Source organism: Centruroides sculpturatus, unplaced genomic scaffold (assembly GCF_000671375.1).
Source record: "Centruroides sculpturatus isolate CEXI.00-Female unplaced genomic scaffold, Cexi_2.0 scaffold118, whole genome shotgun sequence".
Lineage (NCBI taxonomy): Eukaryota > Metazoa > Arthropoda > Arachnida > Scorpiones > Buthidae > Centruroides > Centruroides sculpturatus.
Window position 1 is genome coordinate 742994 of NW_019384377.1, and position 22673 is coordinate 765666.

The following is a 22673-nucleotide window of genomic DNA, read 5'->3' on the forward strand; positions in this document are numbered from 1 at the left end:
ATCCATTCTATAAGTAAGTAAACCCTAAAACGTTGGAGAAATTCCATCAAGTTGGTTTGGAAAGAGTTCTATGAAACGTATTTGGACAAGAATAAATATCCTGCGTTTTACAAACATGCTCTGTCGATGGTTTCGCTATTTGGTAACACTTATGCGTGTGAACAACTTTTTAGTCGCATGAAGTACATCAAATCACAATTGAGATCACGAATTACTGATGTTCATTTGAAAAACTGTTTGCGTGTAGCGACATCATCAGTGGAGATCAATTTTGATGCGCTTAGTTCTGTAAAACAAAGTCAGATGTCTCACTTTTAAATATTTATAAATTGCCTAATAAATATGTTTGATTCTCGGTTATGTTTTATTTTCTTCAAAAAAATAAATATACCTATTTTTTGTGTTTTTTACATTAAACCAGGCAAGTGTTTGACCACGATCTCACCTACTGGGAAGCGATGATGTGGTTGAAGTTGTAGCACGCTTGCTTGTTTACTTTAATAAAAAAAAATTAGGTGCGTGGCCCGGCAGGAAATATTATTCCTGAAATTGGCCCGCCTTCTGAAAAGGTTGGCCACCCCTGCTTTAGAGTATGTCTCATTATAAGACCAAGAAACTGTTTATCCATGTCGTTCTTTCATAATATTTTAAGAAGGTACGAAGAACGTGGAGATGAAAGTTTCAAACCACTGTCCAGCCGAACATCTAAGACGATGACTGACTAAATCAGGCATGGCCAACATACGGCCCGTCTAATGAATTTATGTGGCCCGCAATCAATCTTTCAATATTAATTACTCAAGTCCGAATAGCTCGATGAAAAATTCTGGCGCCTAAAAGAAAACGTCAACAACTCACTGTGCGTTTAGAGTTGACCCTCCATTACAAATCTCGTAAGTACAGCGTAGAATGTTGATAGTGCATGATAATGTGAAAAATGTATCTGTAATCTCTATCTACAATTTAGTCTCTACGGGGTGACACCACAATGAGATCGCGCACCACCTCAAAATCTTCCTAGGGCAGCCTCTGGTTCGATCCGTGGAAAAAGTTTTCTTTCCAATTCGGTCCGGGGGCAAAAACTGTTGGCCACCCCTGGACTAATTGAAGGACAAGGTCAGTACGCTTTTCAAGTCGAAGCCCAATACTTCGCTCACCACGGCAGTTGAAAACCTAAAGCTGGCCCTATCGACTCTAATTGCCATTAAAGTTGGGCATAAAAGCCCAACTTCTCAACTTTAATGGCAGTATCAACTTCTCAACTTTAATGGCAGTAAAAAGACGGTCTCCACAGCGCCGAAGTACTCAGGGAATCGGAAACTGCTCGCGAAAAATTCTTGAAAAAATTTCGGGAAAAGCTAAAGTTCATTTTTATTGAAGATGACACCTATGTGCTTCAAGATCCCACCAACATTCCAGAACGCCATTTCTACTATGCCTTGATTGCAGATGTGTCCTAGGAAGACATCAAATTTAAGGGCAAAGCAAAATTTCCAAATAAATGGATTGTGTGGCAATATTTAGACACTTTTGGAAACGTTTTGGAACCTTTCATTTCCGAGAGAACTATAAAGTTGTAGATCTTTCTTTAAAGAGAGGTTTGTAATTGACGCCTCAAACAGTTCTTTTTCAGTAATTTAGATGTCTTGATATAGCAACACCGAAAATGTTTGATGTGAAAAAAGAAGTCAGTTTAAAAAATAGCAAGATTGTGTCCACTTTCTCTCACCTTGTAGAATTAGTAGATGCTCAGAAGAAACAATCGTAGAATTAGTTCTAAAAAGAAGTAAAGAATACACATATAATATAAAAATTATCTAAACTTGAAACAGATAACGTCTCAGTCAGGTTTGTATTAATAACAATACGTACACAAAGCTAAAGAATGAAAGTAAGTTGGAACATTTGACTTTCGTTACATATGTTTCTTTCACTTCAATTGGCCATATCACGTGCAACAGAAGATTCAATTGGAGTCGGAGAATTTAAAATTTTTTGCCAAATTTCGAAATTTTTCAATTGTTTATTTTACTAACGGTCTGTTATTTAAACATTTTAAAGCATTATTGCATAGTTTAACAGTAAATATGAGGATTAAAAAACAGTTCTGTAATTCTAATAGTTATTTTGCATAATCATTATGTTGTCAATTTAAGTAATAACAAAAATTAAAATACGTTTTTTTTTTAGTATATTTATCTTGAATTTATTTCGTATTTTTGATAAAAGATGGCGCCATTGTAATTCTAGTCGTGTAATTTTTATTTATTAAAGCACCCTTATTAATATTCTTGTAATTTATAAAATCTTCAATTAGTTGGTTAATTAATTAAAATAAAAGCGATTTTAACGTATGGAAAGTTTGGAATTTAAAAGCCGCTGGACTTTTTTAATGCAAGAAGTTTAGTATTATAGCCCAGTAGCCTACAGCGTTTATGCAGAAAATGTAAGACATTCGTTCATGTTTCAATCTTGCAAAACAATAAATTTACGTAATTCTTGATATGTATACAGTTACCTAAACAGAGCCTTTTTATTTATAATATTTTTAAAACACATTTCGATATATTATCCATACATAATACTACTTGTTTGTAAAAAGAAAACCAGGAAAGTTCTCATTTCCCTTACAAAAAGAGAGTTTTCCTTATCTACAAATTAAAAATGGAACTAATATTTAAATTGTTACCTAAAGACATCGATAAAGAATGCAGTTAATTCCGCAAATTAATTGCAAAAATGCGGAATTAATTTTGTAATATAACATCGACTAAAATTAAATATAAATATGAATGAATGACGATTATAAAACATCAAATATCCAAGTTTAATTCTAATATAATAATTTATTTAATTAATTTATAGTTTTTTTTCATGCCGAAAAATTCTGTAAAGATAAAATTATTCCATATTTGTTATCACTGTCAGAAATTAACGTTATGAATAATTGTTTATATTGTCATTAACACACAAAAACCTGAAAATAAAAAGAAAGTAAAATAAATCTACGAATAATTCAATTGTAATTAATGTTATTTCAAATTATAATTTCAAGACTACCCTTTTTTTTTTTTTTTTTGTACAGAATGACGATTTCTCTATAACAAAAGCTAAAAATTACGTCAATGGAGATAGACTAAATAAACAAGGAAGTGCGAAAACATGGATGTCGACATCGTTCAATACACGGATGCTTCCTATTACAAATAAAAACAGCTGCTGCGACTATTGCTACTTATGAAAATAGCAGATAAATAAATAAATAAACTGAGGCGGAAAAGATTTTTTAGTACTTCTAATATTTATTAAAGTGCTTAAATAAATTCATTTGTAGTACAGGATACGTTGAAAAAAATATATATTACGAACAGCCCATGAGAATAATGAAATCGTTATTTCGCAATTTCCCGCATCAAATATAAATGTTAAAATAAATATTGCAGATTATAACTGAATTAGGGCACGTATCCAATAATATTTGCAGAAGTTCATTTTTCTTAGGGGGGGAAAATCTGAAGTTAAGAAGTGAAAACGGTTAATGTATTCATTTCCTATGTAGGGTAGGTCTAGCTAGCTGTTATAGTGTAGTCGGAGTCACTGAACGTTCAACCAAAATACCAGAAATATGATCACCATAGCAACCGGAAAACATATCACGCAGTTTGTCTGCTTCAAATCTTCATTAACAACATCACTAAACGATTCAGCGAAGTAACTGTAGCAATTTTTGTCCTCGTTATATTCTGAAAATTATTTTCTATCGTTTTACGTCACACTCGCATTCATTATTTTAAAAATTATCTTTCGAAATAATATTCAATTAAAAACTCGTCGTAGTTTAATTACGCAAGGAAATAAATTTAAGCATTAAATTATTATTATTTTTTTTATAAAAAGAAAAGTTATTGACTTTAGTCATTTTTAAATGTTTTAATATCTGATCAAAAGAGTGCTTATTTTACGTGTAGTCACGCTATAATCAAAAATAAACGGGTCGATGGAGTATCGTGACTAGTTTCAGATGCATCAAGATAGTTTCAGTGACGTCAAGTTTCTAATTTAGTCTTCTCGAATGGTCTTGGTACTTTCGTTATTTTTTAAGCTTTTAATACGAATATTAAATTAGTATGACCATTATTAAAAACTGTATATTACACGACGCAAAACTTTATTTATTTTCTCTCTCTCTCTATAATATAAAAAAATAATAAATAATAGAAACTTTAAACTTTTTCTTGAAAATTTAGTAAAACAGCAACATCGAAATGAAGTATTTTCTTAAAAAATAAATAGGCCTACCTTTTTTTTATAAGTACAAAATCCGTAATATTCGATCGAAATTCAGACTATTTTTGAAATTTTTATTTTTTTACGCATTATTTACAATACAGGAAATTGGCATTGGTACAAGTTTTGTTATTCTGTCGGTAAAACAGTTTTTCAAAACAATCTAGACAACCGGCAATAACGACGTAAACAAAACTAACTGGATATTCCTTCTTATAAACAATTGTAATTTCCGAAGAGGTGGGCTAACGTTAACGGGAAGTGTGGCTACGTAGCGATGACCTCTTTTGTGACCGTTTTTTGTTCAAATCGAAAACAATTCTTGGGATATTTTACTAAAAATCTCTCAAAAGATCTCGGGTACTTTATTTAACCCGTTATTTCTCTGAAAGATTTTATTTCCTGTATAATTTCTCCCCATTTTAAGTGTTTGTCAAAATAAAAATTATCAAATTTCACTTACCTAAATAGTTTCTTTCAGCAATAGATGTGATTTAAAACGTATATATTTTCAATGATTTCTATTTAATGGCAGAAGTGTATTTGGTCACAAAGACAGTGTTGATCGAAGAAGATACTAGTAATTTTCATCAACTGTAGTGCTTATCGTTCCATTACTAAATACAAGAATACAGAAAATTAAATAAATTTTGATTTCCTTTATATATAACTTTAAAAGCATGTTTATTATTATAACCAAGTCAATAAAACTGTTCCAATAGACCTATTTTTATTTTAAAAAATCATATTCTTCTTTAATTATCCCAAAGATTTAAAAATATTTCAAAGAATTCAGAAAGTATCTGGAAAAATTTAAACATAATTTAATAAACAAATTTATTTACAAAAAAAATCACATCTTCAAGTATTAATTAAGTTCTAATTAATATATTTTCTATAAACTAAAACAAGTGTAAAGTTTAGTTGAAAATTTCATCGCAAAATTAAATGGTAAAAAAAAATTAGTTAATTGTTTACATATTAAGTAAAGTAAACTAACTTGTAAATATTTTAATAAATCAGTGAGATGAAAATATCTTCTCGATACGGTTTCTGTGGAAAACCTCGATATACAAATTTTAAGGAAAATAGATGAATCAATCAATCAATCAAAGCCAGAAACTTCACCATTATTAATAGATATATTTTACATTAAAAATCACTTTTAGGATAAAAATTTCTCTTAACAGATGAAAAACTTTCCTGGCAATAAAATGATTTTTAAGATAGGATAATGATTTACTAAGTTTAAAAATCATTTTTTGATTTATTTCTAATTCTTAAAATATTCGATTACGTGTTTTGATGACTTTTAAGGTTTTTGAACCTGGCCTGCACGTCAGATATAAAATATTTTGTAGTTGTAGGCATTTTTTCTAATGTTTCTGCAATTAGAAAAATTTTATAGATATTGATACTTTCAGCATTAAGTAGTGGGAGTAGCTGATATATTAACACATTTAGCATTTGTTTCTTGTTACTATCGCTATATTGACTAATTTTTGCATTCAAAATAAATATAGACTTATAGAAAAAATTGAAAAACTGTCGACAAATTTAAAAAAATAATTGTAAAAATTACATTAGAATTTTTAAATTTTTGTATACAGAATTCTGAATATACAGTATATATTTAATATAATCGATTTTATAAGTGAAAATTATATGGCAGAAGAGAACGAGCAAATTTTGCGTTACTTAATATTATTAAAACAAAGATATTCTACACGCTTTATCATCTTTCGAGTTTAAAAAATAGTCAAGAATTTTAATTAAGCTGTTTTGTACTTCACCTGTTTTAACAATAATATCTCGCTTAAAAATTTCTCTCTTTCACTCTAAGAAAATCAATAATTCAAAAGATTTATAAAATAAATATAATTCTCCTTCCTTTACATAAAAACATGCGAATATTAACAGCCGTTAAGTATTATACTTGCAAACTGCTTTCAAATAGAATATTTTATGTATAACTACACATTTTATAGTTCGAAATTTTTAAAAATGTTCTTAAATGTATATAAGACAATTTATAATCCATTTATTTTTGTATATAATTAGAATAATTTAATTATAATTCATGCAAATATTGTAAAGTTGTATTGGTTTATACTGTATTCGGTCACGAAACACGCAATTGTCTCTCCATATGTTAAATTAACTATTTTCTCTAAAATAAACTTTCATCTTGAATATAATGCTACATATTAGAATAAAATATTTATTCATATAAATTTAATTAACAATAATCTAGTCTAAATGTACAAATGTCATTATTAAACTATAAGTTACAGTAGTACAGTAAATATTAAATAATCTAACATTCGAATGTAATTTTACATCTTTGATATTTCTAAAGAAGAGAAAAAACAATTAAAACAGAATGCAATTGATAAATAACTTTTTAATATACAAAAAAACTGTATGAGCATATAATTAATTTATTAGAAATTATGTAATATTTACTGATAACCGGGATATATTATTAGATAGCCTAGAAAATAATTTACGGTTAAACATAACTAAATTATATCAAGCTACGTATTATGTAAGACCGGTATAAAATCAAAAAATTATCAAAATCTTTGATCAAAGATTATTCATATCCCATGTTACCTTTAAATTATTTTTATTACTTTGTTACAACTGACCTATAAGCTTTTCGTTAGAAATGATCACTAAAGCGTTATCATGTCAAGGTTTCATCTATCAATGAATTATGCTTCAGTAATGAATTTTTTTTTAAAATTTAAACTTCAGTTTATTCAAATTACATCTTTCTAATCTACGTATTTCGAGATTCAAAAGAAAAAAACTTACAATTTGAATCGCTCCGTTTGGAGATTTACTTAAAAGGTCTCTATGCTGAGTTAATAAAGAAATATCGATAGGATAAACTGGAGAAATATCTCAAGAGCATCGTTTTTCAAGTGCCAGCAATAAGTTTCGAGTTCTGGAATTCAAACAGAGTGTTGTGTTATCTAGTTTAGATATCTCCATCTACATTAGTTATTAATGACTTAAGTATTTATGTAAACTTAACGATTCTAACATATTTGCCATATATTTAAAACGACAATTTAGATAACATTTTTAATATTTATAAACGAGACTTAAATTTCAATTAGCGCTTTATTTATTATATTAGAAAATTCATTAAAAAAGAAATCAAAGCAGAGCGCATCTATTTTAATCTTAAAAGATATGCTTAATATCAATTGCTAAAGAAATACATAGAAGTTCTTATTTTAATGATTATCAAGAATTTCAAAAATAATATATACAGTATTACATTCATTCACTATATTTTTTCTATAGTAATTTACAATTCTTGATATATACCCAGTGATTTTTTTATAGTTTGAAAATAGGTCTAACCAAAGTAATTTATTTTTCTGTAATAAATGATCTAAATATAGGCTAAATGATTTAAATCGTTTTTATATGAGAATTTTTCTGAATGTAATTAATATTTTGCTTATACATAAAGATATGTTTTTATATTTTAAACAGGATATGCTTACTAGAAGCTATTAATCTACTCTATTAAATAGAGAATAATGTATAAATATATTAAAAATAACTCATTTCAAATTGATTAAATAACGTTATTTTTAGTAATGGTTATCAAAATGTTTTCGAATATATATTCTAAAGAATAAAATGAGTTTACAGTTCAATAAATAAACTCAGAAATTTAATGATTCAGAGAACATAATATAAAATATATTTTTATCGGATAAGCATCATCTGAATATATTTATTTAAATTTATCTTTCTTCTTTTCAAATAATTAATTATTGTTTGCTGGGGAAAGGCTTATATTGCTTAAATGCATCGCCTTTCTAATACTTTGTAAATATTATTTATCTTCTCGACAAAAACATTCAAATTTTAGAAAATAAAATATTTACTACTGTAAAATTTATTTATAATTTTGAATCAGGCTAAATTATTTTTAAAGTTCAATGAGGGGAAACCTTTTTTTAAGCAGAAGCCACAAAATTCGATTTAATTAAACAAACTATTTCGGATAATACGGTGTACAACTTTAATCAGAAGACTCTAAAGATCATACAATTTAAGTATATTTGTTGCAATTAAATATGAACTGAAAAAGTGAAAAATATAATGAAATTAAATAGTAATTTAACTTTTCAAATTAAAGCAATCTCAGGCATTGCCTTATTGAAAATGCAACTGCAATATTGAAAGTGCAATATCCGCGCAGCGTATTGACATATGCCACTGCTCTCGAACATCGATGTTTTTATGTAGTTTGTGAGATAATACTTTTTATTAGTTGCGTGATTCAGTTATTTCGTTATACCTGAATGCGATTCGTAATATTTTATAACATAAAATTTCAAAAACTTTTATAAAAAATATATACTTTATCACTTCGAAACATTTTATATAATGTTTTTCTGTAAAAACGCATATCAATTTAGTCTTTTCTTTTTGAAAAAGTAATTAAAATTTTTTCTAAATATGCTTGCAATTAAATAAAATTATATTTTAAATATATTAATATTCTCACTTTAAGTAAGCATTTAAAAAGCAATTTATTCCAGTAAACAAGAAAACATAACTCAAAATTTATTGTATACAAAATAACATTCCCGTAATATTTTTCTGTTTTAAATTAATGCAACACCGCAATTCTTTGCTACGCTGTGGTAATTAGTAAGAATCTTTACTTCTGAGTTAATAAACTTTTGCTACAGTGAATGTCTGTTATCTCAGAACTACAGAGTTGCTGCAAAGTCCCTATTCATGAGACTGTTCTGGATTAATTATTATTATTATTTTTTCTTTCTTTCTTTTTCGTAGGGCTTCAGTGTAATGGACATTAGTGACTATACGATAGATACGAGATTGATTGATTACTTATATTTGGGTTCACAATTGCCCTAATTCATTCTGGGACATTGTTAAAAAGAAAATTTAACTCTTCCTTATAATAGTAAAAAACATTAAAAAGTTAGGACCTTTTGAATGATTTCCAACCGTCAACATGGAAGAAATCCAAAAGAATGTAAAGAAAAATTAAAATTTCTGTAGAGAACGAAGAGGAGCATACAGATAACTTCTAACATGTGTACAAATTCTCACTAAAAATTGACAAGCATAAATACAATAGCGTAACCAGAGAGAAACCAGGAATATCGTGCCTCCTACCTTTGTAAATAAATGAAAAAAAAAATCAAATGAGTAAAGAAAAAATATTTGAATATGATAAATGCACTTATAAACATGTATATATAATATTTAAGAGTTTACTCTTTATCCAATGGTACAGAGGTACAGACGGGAACGTAAAACGTACGTTTGCACGTTCAACTCGGACCCCCTAATGTTCGGTTCTAGTCAAGCTACTGCATAAGTTATGTGGGATTCGAACCCGAAGTTATGAGAGCATGAAGGATTGTATAATATGTTCTGCAGCAAAAATCTTTTTATTTCATTTTTATTACTTTTTAATCAATTGTAAGTCGCGTAATAAATATAAATATGAATTTATATATTTAATTAACGAATAGAAATGTACAATATAAAGAAATTTTTTAAAATGTTTATAAAAATTTTACTTTCTCATTTAATACAAAAATAATATATTTAATACTTTCTACAATAAATTCATTTTAATTTAATCTTAAACGATAAGTTTAATAGGAAAGTTTAAGATGTTATTTTAAAATTATCCAATAAACGATCACGTAATAAATTTAAGTATAAATATGAATTTATATCTTTAATTAACGTTTAAAAATTTACAGTCTAAAGTAATATTATTAAAAGTAGTGGAGAGTAGAGTAATAACTCTTAGAGAATTAACTCGGATCGGCTCAGCATGAGTGACGTTTAACATGTGAAGTGAAGCACGTGGTCACTCTCCGAGAGTACATTCACAGCAAGATTTCGATTTAAATAATCGATAAAGTATTATTTAATATTACGCAAGACAGATACTTTCAGTTAAGTATCATTAAAATGGCTTATTTCGAATTCGATATGCAAAATTATTTTATTATTTTATTTTATACTCCAGAGGGAGTTTTAAAAAATTAGCACAAGTCCGGATGACGTCACACTTGTGCTAATTTGGTTACATTAAATGCATTTTTATTTAAACATTTTTTTTAAATAAAGAAAGGGTTATGAATCATTTTAAGTTCAAATTAGTTATAAATTGAGCATTTTTCTCGGAATAGAAAGTGATAAAAATAAAATTTACTTTGTTTTCTCATAGATTAAATATATAAATCTATTCTCATCAATAAATATATATTTAAATTTTTATTTTTAGCGTGCGAAGTTTGTATTTTTTTTTAATAAGATGAATTTGTTAAGAGGTTAAAAAATAAAATAAAAAGAAAGATTTAATTATGGAAAATTTTATTATCCTTTAATTATTCAAAAATTTAATGAAGTAATATATTTAACTAACTCTTAATGTTAAAAGAGAAAAATGGCAATTATTCATATCTTTATAAAATTATTCACGTTTATTACAGAAAATAAAATTTGTTCATTTAATAATTAACGTATTAAATTTATGATTTTTCTTAAATGATAAAGCATAAATTTAATATGTTAATTATTTTTTTTTAAATGTATTTTAATTAATTTTTATATTAAGAAAGAAATATAAAAATTTCGATTATTTATGATTAAATTTATTATTTTTCGATATTTATGCTTTAAAAACATGTTAATAATAAGAATAACAACAATAATAAAACATGTCAGCTATTCAATAATATTATAAAAAATTAGTATTAAATATTCATTATTTTAGAAAATAATAACTTTAAATAGTAGAATACTAACATTAATAATACAAAGTAATATTCACTCACATTAATAATACAATGCAATAATATACTACAAACAATATAGTATATTACTATAGTACTAAGGTTAATTAATATGTTAATAATAATACTACATCACAGCACTACTATGCTTTACATGAAATTATTTTACTACAAGAAGTTATTAACAATTACTAGAATTCTAATGTTATTACTGTAACAATTAATGTCAGTATAATGCTGTATTGCATAGTGCAATAAAGTAATATTACAATAAAGGAACATCCTTTAAGGGCGCTGTCCATAAATTGCATAATGAAGATGAGTGTTTATACAGGTATTCGCAGTGGCGCGTTATAATATCTTGGGGCCCAGGCAAATTTGAACTAGGGGCCTCATGTATGCTATTTACTTCAGGCAATTGTCTTCTGGGAAACATTTTTGGGGAAATATTTTCTTATAAAAGATTGGTTTGGGGGCCCCTTTTAGTGAAGACTCCAGGAAATTGCCCTTTTTTCCCATAGAATAACACATCACTGGGTATTCGTTACAATCAGAGACGAGACCTTAGGCAAAATTTATTGTTGAGGAGCATTAAAACAGTGATAGAGATACAGGATAGATTTAGTTAGATCTATAATAATAAACATTTTTATGTAGAAACAAGCAGTAAAATACACAATGAAGTAATAAAAATGTGTACAATAGTTTTACAATGAATTAGAAAATTCAATAGGTGAACAGAAATTCGCCTACAAAACTGCTCTCCTTTTAGCAGCTCTGAGTTCATCAATTATAGAAGAAAAGTCCAGTTCTGCAGCAATGTCCTTTTCAATAGACAAGATTGAAAGTGAAAAGAGTCCCTCTTGACACATTGCTGATTGGTGGTAACTTAGTTCTTGATCAATTTTAACTTTGGAAGTGATCGTTCTGTAGATGCAACCGATACCTATACACAGTACAATTACATTTTCAATAATTACTAATTTCATGATTTAAATACTAAAGTATACTACCAAATTTGGTAGGGTTGCTTCTAGTTACGATGCATTATAAGGAGTGGGGTTCGTGGGGTTCACTATTTGTGTCATAATTTACAAATACGTTACGTAATGCTAGGATTCAATCCTTGAGTAAAAAGTAATTTACTTCTGTTTATGAACTGAACTATTCTGTTTATGTAATTGCTTTGTATGTTATAAGTTACATATGATTAATAAAATAATATAGTGTTCAATATTTTTTTCTCTCCGTGCTTTGTATTATTCCTTAGTACAATTAAGGGATCGATAACATGCGTTACATAATGTTGGGAGGGGGATGTGCGACGGCGTTATGGAGCGTTAAGCCTACAGGGAAGTGAGACGGTAGTTGAAAGTATAAAAAATAGCGTTACATAATATATGGACGATCCTTAATACTACTGTAATACATTATGTACAATACTAATAATAAATGTTACTACAGCACAATATTACTATAATTTGGATCATTGTGTTAACATCATCAATGTTAGTTTACTCAAGGCTAAGGCCGGATTAACTATAGAGTACAAAGTGCACACGCAAAGGGCATCCGCAAAATGTCAGGCTCTAAAAAATAGATAAAATATCAATAGATAAAAGAAAGAAAAAGGAATATATTTTATTTTATTTTTAAAACGCGGTTTTACGGGAAGTGAGCGGGTTCATATTTTAAATTGCATGAACAGGGAACATTTTCTTCATAATCTGACTGCTGAAGACCGTGCACATGGGAAATATTTTGTGATTTAACCACATCCTATTTGGCAATTCAAACAGAAAAAAAAATATTATGCTAATGAAGCAGCATATTATATAGAAATTACATTTATTTTGTATCCGTTCATTTCCTTCTTAGTCTATTATATTGTGTTATTCTATATTGTAAAAACTAATAAACTGTTATAAAAAATGGTATTTTTATAAAACTATATTTTTAATCCTGCTCATAAACCTACTAACACTAATATTAATAATGTTAGTATTGTCTTACATTAATATTAATCTATTAACATTATACCCAATATTTTAATATTATCGTATAAATAATATTGAAATTAATCATTATTATAAAAATTAAAGGAGGATAGTGGATGAATAATTGTTCGAAATAAACATATTTAATTACTCAGAACTCCGAAAAAGAAGAAAAATACAGTATTTAAATCAGACGAACGGAAATCTTTAAAACACGTTAATTATTCATAACAAAACATGTACCTTTTATGCAAAATATTGTGTAATGGGTTATAACCTACTGTGTGTTCAGGAAGTAACTTTCTCACGTAGATTAAAATTATTTTTGTTTTATAATTAATATATTATGAGGATTATCTTTTAAAAAAAATCGTAAATTATCAAAATATGTAAATTAGCTCAATCGATATAGGAAATTAACATGTAACAAAAGATAATGAAATACATTTCTTTGTAACGTTACATGTTATTCCCATTAGACCGATTTCTTCATCAGAAAAAGAATTTTAAAAAATGAAAAGATAAATTCTGCGATAAATCCGAACTTAGCATTAACTTAAATGGACGTAACATTTTTTAAGGCATTACTAAAGAAATTTAAATACATTATTGTGCTAATTTGCATATTTATAAGCTTGTTTTTTTGTTTGTTTGTTTTAAAATCTCGTAGTTTGTTAATTATACGTTAAAGATATCAAGCTTAACCAAGCTACAATATCAAAACTGTATATTTTTTACATATCTTTCTGTATATAGGCCTATATATATATATTGAGATTTTTGACTCTCCGTTATATGGGAAATAAGAGGACCTTATAATCCCATCATGGATTCCGCCAACGCACGTTGGCATTCTAGGTATTGTACGTGAGGCACACAACTAGAGGCCGCGAGTCTCAGGAGCCCCGAAATTGAAAAAAAAATATATATATATATATAAAGCATTTTTTACCATTGCAATTGTATATTATAATTTATAAATATTTCTGTAGCTGCAATTAGACGTTATTAGTTTATGATGTAAAATTATGTGCAGGGGCCCGCAATCTTCTGCGCCTAAGGTCTTGGAAGATCTTAATTTACCTCTGATANTGAGACACATGCCTAGGTACATTACACCTGGTCTAGGGTCTCGAAATTGGAAAAACAATTTTATCATTGCAATTGTATATTATAATTTATAAATATTTCTGTAGCTGCAATTAGACGTTATTAGTTTATGATGTAAAATTATGTGCAGGGGCCCGCAATCTTCTGCGCCTAAGGTCTTGGAAGATCTTAATTTACCTCTGATATAGTACAATAGTTATATTGTTTATATATTGTATAAAATTTGTATATTCTTTACATATGAATTATATATGCCTACATATTTTGTACATTCCTTCCTAATGCATGAAAGCTATAGTTTAAAAATTGTACATTCTTTAGAAACAACACAAGTCAATTATTCAAAACAAACGTTAATTATAAAAAATAGGAAGAAAACTAAAATTTAAATTATTCAAAAAACGACATTTTATTATTTAGAATTTTAAATAAACAAAAATCTTGTATTTAAATATTAAAAGCCTCAAAGAAAAAAGAGAGAAGAGGCACACTTTTTAAATATTCTATCCGTTTTAATTTGCTAAAATTCCAGACATTTAACTTATTTAGTAAAATCTATATCGATTCGTTTTCCATTACGGAGATAAATTAATGTTGTTTACATACTTAAATCTCTATCTACCATTTAAAAAAATAAAGAAGTGCATATGTGATGATAAATGCAAATAAAACATTTTATTTTGAAGATTTCTATGCATTAAATATAACAGGAATTATAAACTTTTCCAAATAATAAAGCGTCATCTTACACATACACATATTTTTTATTTTAAGTAATTTATTTATTAATAATAATTCTTGGTTCAATGAACTTTTCTCTCATTTATTATTTAGCAGCAAACATGTGCTCATGTCCAAAAATCTCTTAAAATAAATATTTGATTTGAATTATGTAATAATAAATTTTATATGCGGATTTAAATATATTCACCGCGTTATATAAAAATAAGTTTAAAAAAAATAAAGAAAATTTAGTGATTTAAGTAATTATTTTTTAATTAATATATTTTTAATTTTAGATTTAACTTTAGGAGATTACTTCATCTGTTGGCTGAATATCTTTTCATATTTTAAATGCTTTTTATCATTCCAAAAATCTTAATTTATTATTTGTCTAGAGTAACACCAATAGTTTAAAAAAAATACAATTTTTATATAATAAAATCTATTCTGCTGTTGTTGTTATTACGTGATTCTCTAGGTGATTTAAGCCAATTTTTATGTATTAATTCCTATGAGAGATGAATAAACTTTACATTATTTCTAGCATAACAAAATCGATATATATATATATATATGTATTTCTAGAACAACTTCAGACAAAATTTATTGTTTGGCCTGTAGCTGATATATTGTATTTTATAAATAAAAATTTCGAATTGAAGTTATTAAAATTTGATTACGATCGCGTTAAAATTTTCATGCTGTTGCCTCATATATATCAAAAACTTCATTTAAATATGACTTTTATCCATTTATAGAACATCTCTATAGTAGTTTATCGTATAGTGGTCACACCCATATTTCGTCCCTGTACGAAAAAAAAAAAAAAAATGCAGAAAAATCCATGCGGGCAATGAACTTTTTTGAAAAATGATAAACATCTCATCGTGAAATCCTACACGATCGCAATACTAAGACCTACTTTTATCAATGTTTTTTTAATCGCTATGCGTGCTATAAAAATGAATATTATATCAAAATGATGAAGCAATTATAAAGGAAAACTTACTCAACTACTACATCATATTCCGCGTGATACAAGCTTACGTAATTCGAATTTATCACTAGCATTAATATTAATTTTTCCAGTTATCCATAATATCAGTATATAAGAATATATATTTTATTCATAACTGATATAATAGACTGTAATTTAAAAAAAGAACGGTTACTAATAATAGTAAACAAAGGGAAAGGTCGCCTATGAAAAAATTCTATACCTTGTTACGAAATTACCCTTATTTTTGTTTTAATAAAATCGAGGTCAAGTTAGTTCTTTACACATATTCGTTTGTTATGCGAATAGATTAATATAAATGCCATACTTTATCATAGTTAGAGAAAAAAAAGCGAATTAATAAATGTCGAGAAATTAAATAGTTTTCGTGACTTGAACTTTACTGAGTAACGTCCACAGTTTGACATGTAATGTCAAAGCATGCTCATGTGGAATATTGTTTTATACGCAGAAAATTGCTTTATTAATGTTTCTGCCATTGCTGGATTAAGGAATGTAGGACCCTAGACGAAACTTACGACCGGTCCTCCCAAAAAAAACCAATTAAAAATTGTTTTATTAGATTCTCTTGAGAAGGCTAAGAATGTTAATACATTGTTTATTCATTTAAAGTTTTATTTATTTATATATGAATTTAAGGACCTGTCAAGTTGAGGGGCCTAAGGTTGGATTGGGAAGGATACAGAAGAAACAAATAGGGAATCTGCCAACCCCTGCCAACGGGAGAAGTTTCTATGGGAAACTGGTCTCTATTTAGTTGTTAAATACATGAAAAAAATATGGGAAACTGGCCCCTATTTAGGGTGTTAAGCACGTAAAGAAAACTCGGAAAACTAACGTTTGTTCCCGCGACCAGTTACCAGTGTTCAGTGGTTTTATCCACTAGCCCAAGGCCGTAAGCAATTGTTTAGTTTGCCTAGACCTAAGTCTGATACTGGTTTCTTCTATGAGCTTAAAATAGCATTTTTTAAATAAATAATGTTGTTATTATTTATAAAATATATTTAAAAATTTTTGTAAATATTTAAAAAGTATTTTTAAAAATTATTTTTAAAAAATCTATCTGTATTGATTTTGAAGTTTTTTTTTTTTTTTATATATGAAGTTTGCAGAGAGCTTGTTAAGGAATATTTATATAAGGCTATATGAATATCTGTTTTATACATATATAAATAGATAGATAGAAATTCTTAATATAAAACTCGTCAAAGTAATGTGTAAACAGCGCATATTTGGTATAGAATTTAATATTTGCATATCGAAGGTTTTCGAATAATCCTTAATAAAATGAAAGCCAAGTTGTTTAAGAACGTATATAAATTTTCGAAAATGTCATCGTGTCCTTTATGAATAATTGAACTCTAATTAAAAACTGGTTTTTTCTTCAAATAATGAATTTCAATGTATTATTATTAGCTCGATTTTTTATTAAAATATTAAAAAATTATAATAAAAATTATTAAATTAAAAAATATTCTTTATGAAATATATCATTTCTGCCTTGAAAAATGTTCTAAGTAATTTTTTAGTGTATTATATATTGAGTAAAAAGCCTTTCAAGTTTATATTTGCTTTGATACTTTGTTAGTGTTTACTAACAAGTAAACTTTAATGCTGTACTTCAATAAGCTTGATTTTTCTTATTAAAATATTAAATTTAAAAATATTCTTAATGAAATATATAATTCCTATTTTTTAATTCTATTTTTTAAATAAAATATATGTATGTAGCTCATGCGTATGTAATGTGATGTTAGAAGTGCGATAATTGACTTTTCATATGTCCTTGCGAGATTTTATTTTTGGCTCACCCGTTTTTTTTGGAAAAAATATAAATAGCGAGTGCATAGACATATGGCCCCCTCTTCGTTCTGGGTTCTGTGCCTATCCAAGTCCTATCCGAGCCCTATAACACGAGTGCAAACGAATACACAAGCACTCGTTGCACTCATGTTAGGGATATATATAGGTTACTGATTGTTTTTTATGTGCTATTATCATCATTTTAACACTATCTCTTATTTTGTGTAATAAGCTTCTTAGCTCGGTAATCATAATCTGTTCAATTATCTATAAAAGATCAAATTTTTCCTGTAAAGGATCATACGTGGAACGAAATATATTGAGTTAACAGCCTTTCGAGTTTATGATGATTGCTTTGATACTTTGTCAATTTTTATTATTAAATGTATTACATTTAATGATATTTTCGACCTTAACTAGAAAAGACTCGAATTTTTTCTCACTATATAATTTAATTTATATTATCAAATCTTAGTTAAAATCGATAAATTCCTCCGGAAAAGGAAGCTAACTGTGTACGACCTCTTTATAAAGTAGCAGATTTTCGAAATATAAATTTATTTTCTAATTAAAATTGTTAAAAAAAATAATAAATATTTTTATAAATAAATCTTTTTTGTGATTAGTTTGGATACGAGAACATATTATTGACAGGAAAATCGTATAGAAAGTTAGATTAAGAAAGGAATGATTCGATTCTTTGCTTAAAGGGAAACTCAGCTTGAAGAAATCCATCATCGAAAGTTATCATAGGAATCAATACACCTAAAAAAGCAACTAAAATATTCGCTGCAGTAAGAAAATTGAATCATTTTGCGGATTGGATTTTACTATTGAACTATAAATTATAGTTTATCGTGTTAAACAATAAAAAAATATACATGCATTCTTAACTTATTATTAAATAAAATATTGCTTTTATTTAATTATATATAAGGAAAAAGAAAAATTTAATATATAAAATTTTCTAGTTTGAATATTTTCATATACTTTTACCTTTCTTATCTGTCTGAGTTTATAGATTATCATTGCTTATTTTAAAATCGTATATCTAAAAATGTAAATAGAAAAATGATCTTGATAAATAATCATTATTCAAACTTTCTTAGAGACCCAATAGGAATTGTATTCAGAAAAATCACGAAAAAATAAAAATATAGTTTAAATCTGCCCATAGAATTACTTTTAAGAGAATTTATGAATACATTCACATCAAAAAGATATATGATTTTGCATATTTTTGTTATATATTTTATCTAAACCATCATATTTTAAAACATATTTTATACATTTTCTTATGCAGTGTATTATATATTCCTTTTATTCGAATAATTTAGCCATTCCAAACTCAGTTTTTGGCAGGAAACTATACAGAATATCTTGACAAATATTTTGTTTAAAATACAATGCCATATGGATAGAATCATATAGTTAACTAGTAATAACTAAACATGATCACTGTTTGTAAGCATAAATACTTTTATATTTTTATATAATATATACAATATATGCTATATTCCTAGCAAAATAATGTTTTTGATTTAAAATATATACAAGATTTGATAAAATAAAATTTTAACAAAGAATTATACAGTAAACTAGCAATAACCGCTCTTTATTATTATTATTTATATGTTTATAAGTATATTTTTATTATATCAAATATATAATATATGCTTTATATAGGCTACTATATATATAAAGTAAATATATGTATATACGCTTTATATTATCTAAATAATGATTTTAATGTTAAAGTATTTATAAATATATAGTTACATACTACAGTTAACTAGTAACAATTATGCTATAACATTGTTTATATTATAAACAATTGTTTATATTATAAACAATGTTAAAATATATAAACATATATTTTTATTATATCACACATATATGCTAGATTTCTAGCTAAAATAACATTTAAAAATTAAAAATGCACACATGATTTGATATTTTACACACTCCAAACAAAATTTTAACAAAGAATTATATAGTAAACTAGTTATAAATCATTGTTTATGAAAGTATATATTTAAGCATATACCTTCATATATCATATTTATCCTATATTACTAACTAAACTAATGTTTTTTAGCTTTAAAATACATACAAAACAAGACGTTTTAAACAAAGCAAACAAAATTTTAACAACAATTTTTAGCAACGTTAACAGCTGCATAAATGCTTCTAGAACAACTGTTTCCTTTCTTTTTTAATTATTTTAAAATTTCATTTAAATAATACAATTCTTATTGCATTATCAAAAATTACATCACTAACTTCATTAAGTTTTAATGAATTTATTTAATTTAATAAAACATTTTCTATTTTTAAAAAAATTAAAAAATTAAAAATTTAACTCTCATAAAGTTATTTAAAACTACAATGCACCAACTTAAAAAACATTAAAATTATATATGTACAGTACATTGGCAATGAAAAGAGTAAAGGTAATTCTTGAAATTCGTTCGGGATTGTTTATATATACAGTATGTTAGAAGGACACAAAAGCTAAATAGATATAGATAACACTATTATCAGAATTGTCCTAGACTCTTATACTTGAATTAGGATTGTCCTAGACCCAAATCTTTAAAGTGCTAGGAGGAACTAGGGATATATATAGGTTACTGATTGTTTTTTATGTGCTATTATCATCATTTTAACACTATCTCTTATTTTGTGTAATAAGCTTCTTAGCTCGGTAATCATAATCTGTTCAATTATCTATAAAAGATCAAATTTTTCCTGTAAAGGATCATACGTGGAACGAAATATATTGAGTTAACAGCCTTTCGAGTTTATGATGATTGCTTTGATACTTTGTCAATTTTTATTATTAAATGTATTACATTTAATGATATTTTCGACCTTAACTAGAAAAGACTCGAATTTTTTCTCACTATATAATTTAATTTATATTATCAAATCTTAGTTAAAATCGATAAATTCCTCCGGAAAAGGAAGCTAACTGTGTACGACCTCTTTATAAAGTAGCAGATTTTCGAAATATAAATTTATTTTCTAATTAAAATTGTTAAAAAAAATAATAAATATTTTTATAAATAAATCTTTTTTGTGATTAGTTTGGATACGAGAACATATTATTGACAGGAAAATCGTATAGAAAGTTAGATTAAGAAAGGAATGATTCGATTCTTTGCTTAAAGGGAAACTCAGCTTGAAGAAATCCATCATCGAAAGTTATCATAGGAATCAATACACCTAAAAAAGCAACTAAAATATTCGCTGCAGTAAGAAAATTGAATCATTTTGCGGATTGGATTTTACTATTGAACTATAAATTATAGTTTATCGTGTTAAACAATAAAAAAATATACATGCATTCTTAACTTATTATTAAATAAAATATTGCTTTTATTTAATTATATATAAGGAAAAAGAAAAATTTAATATATAAAATTTTCTAGTTTGAATATTTTCATATACTTTTACCTTTCTTATCTGTCTGAGTTTATAGATTATCATTGCTTATTTTAAAATCGTATATCTAAAAATGTAAATAGAAAAATGATCTTGATAAATAATCATTATTCAAACTTTCTTAGAGACCCAATAGGAATTGTATTCAGAAAAATCACGAAAAAATAAAAATATAGTTTAAANCATAAAATGATCGGAATTTAATTTTCGTTAAATCATTCTTTCCTGTAATAGAGATGTGTTATGTGGCACAGACGACTTTCAGGGGTTATCAAAGAACACGATCATAACATTACTTCTGGAAATGTTTATTTTTAATTAAAATGTCTATATATTAAATTTTATGTACGAGATAGTTTGTAGTTTTTAATGCAATAATTATATTTGTTATCTAGCGAATAATTATAACAAATATTACAAAATTGAAAAAATTATCATTAGTTTTAAGATTTACAAATATTTTAGTTATTTTTAGTGCCTTTTTTTTAGTAAAATTTAACAAAACATCAAAATGCTATATTGATAATAATTATACATTTAAATAATTAGAATTATATATATTCACACACACGTATATAAATATATTTATTATTAAAAAATAAGGAAAAATATTTCATAATTTTGATTCAAATTGCTTACAACTTTTAAAATTTATTAATATTTAAATAATTAAGTCTTTCATTTAATTTATATAAACAAAATCATATCAATAAAATAAGTGACATTTAAATAAATTGTTATGCATTCCATAGCTAATCAATCATTCAGTTGATTTGGATAAGTTGAAAACTACCCAATTGTAATTATGCAACTTGGGCCATATGATTAATATCAGAGCGTGTCGTGTGGAAAATCCAATTATGTGTATTGTAGAGATCCTAATATCAACTATCTTCTCCTGTCACCTTGGTCGATGTCGTTTGTGGATATGTGACAGGAATTGGCGACAATTGCCATTCCCTCAGCAAATGCTTCTAAATCGATCTAAATGATTAAATGTTTAATTTACGATTAAAAATCGATTATCTTTCGTTATTAGCTATTCTTTTAAGCTATCTCTTTAAATTTAAATGGTTTTATCTCATCTGTATCATTCAAACGTTAATATCAATTAAAAGTAAAATAATAAATTATCCTCAGATGAAAAAGAAGTACAAAAAAAGACAAAAAAAAATATATCTTAAGAAGTTTAATTAAATTTTAAAATTAAATACTGTAAATGAAATTCTTTACAAATAAATAAAATTTCTAGATATTATTTTAGTATATTAATTAATTATTTTTTAAAAAAGTTATACTGTATTTTTTAATAATTTAATATTTTAATAAACATTTTTCAAAATCAGAAATTAAAATTTTTCTTAAATAAGTAAATATTTTGAAAAAAATAGTGTTTAAAATGCCATTAATTAAGATAAAATATAATATTTCATTTCTATTTTAAATAATAGACTTTATTCATTTTTA

General features: G+C 26.1%; 1 long non-coding RNA gene across 2 annotated transcripts; it reads right to left on the reverse strand.

The window, feature by feature from the left end:
- Nucleotides 1–2876: 2876 nt before the first annotated feature.
- Nucleotides 2877–11286, reverse strand: LOC111617448. 2 transcript variants are annotated; one of them, XR_002755417.1, is made up of 4 exons: nucleotides 11151–11286; nucleotides 7108–7240; nucleotides 4751–4904; nucleotides 2877–2977 (listed from the first exon to the last, which is right to left on the reverse strand). It is a non-coding gene; the product is annotated as an uncharacterized LOC111617448 (long non-coding RNA). The 2 variants fall into 2 exon arrangements; XR_002755415.1 differs by lacking the exon at nucleotides 2877–2977 and adding an exon at nucleotides 4248–4672.
- Nucleotides 11287–22673: the final 11387 nt, after the last annotated feature.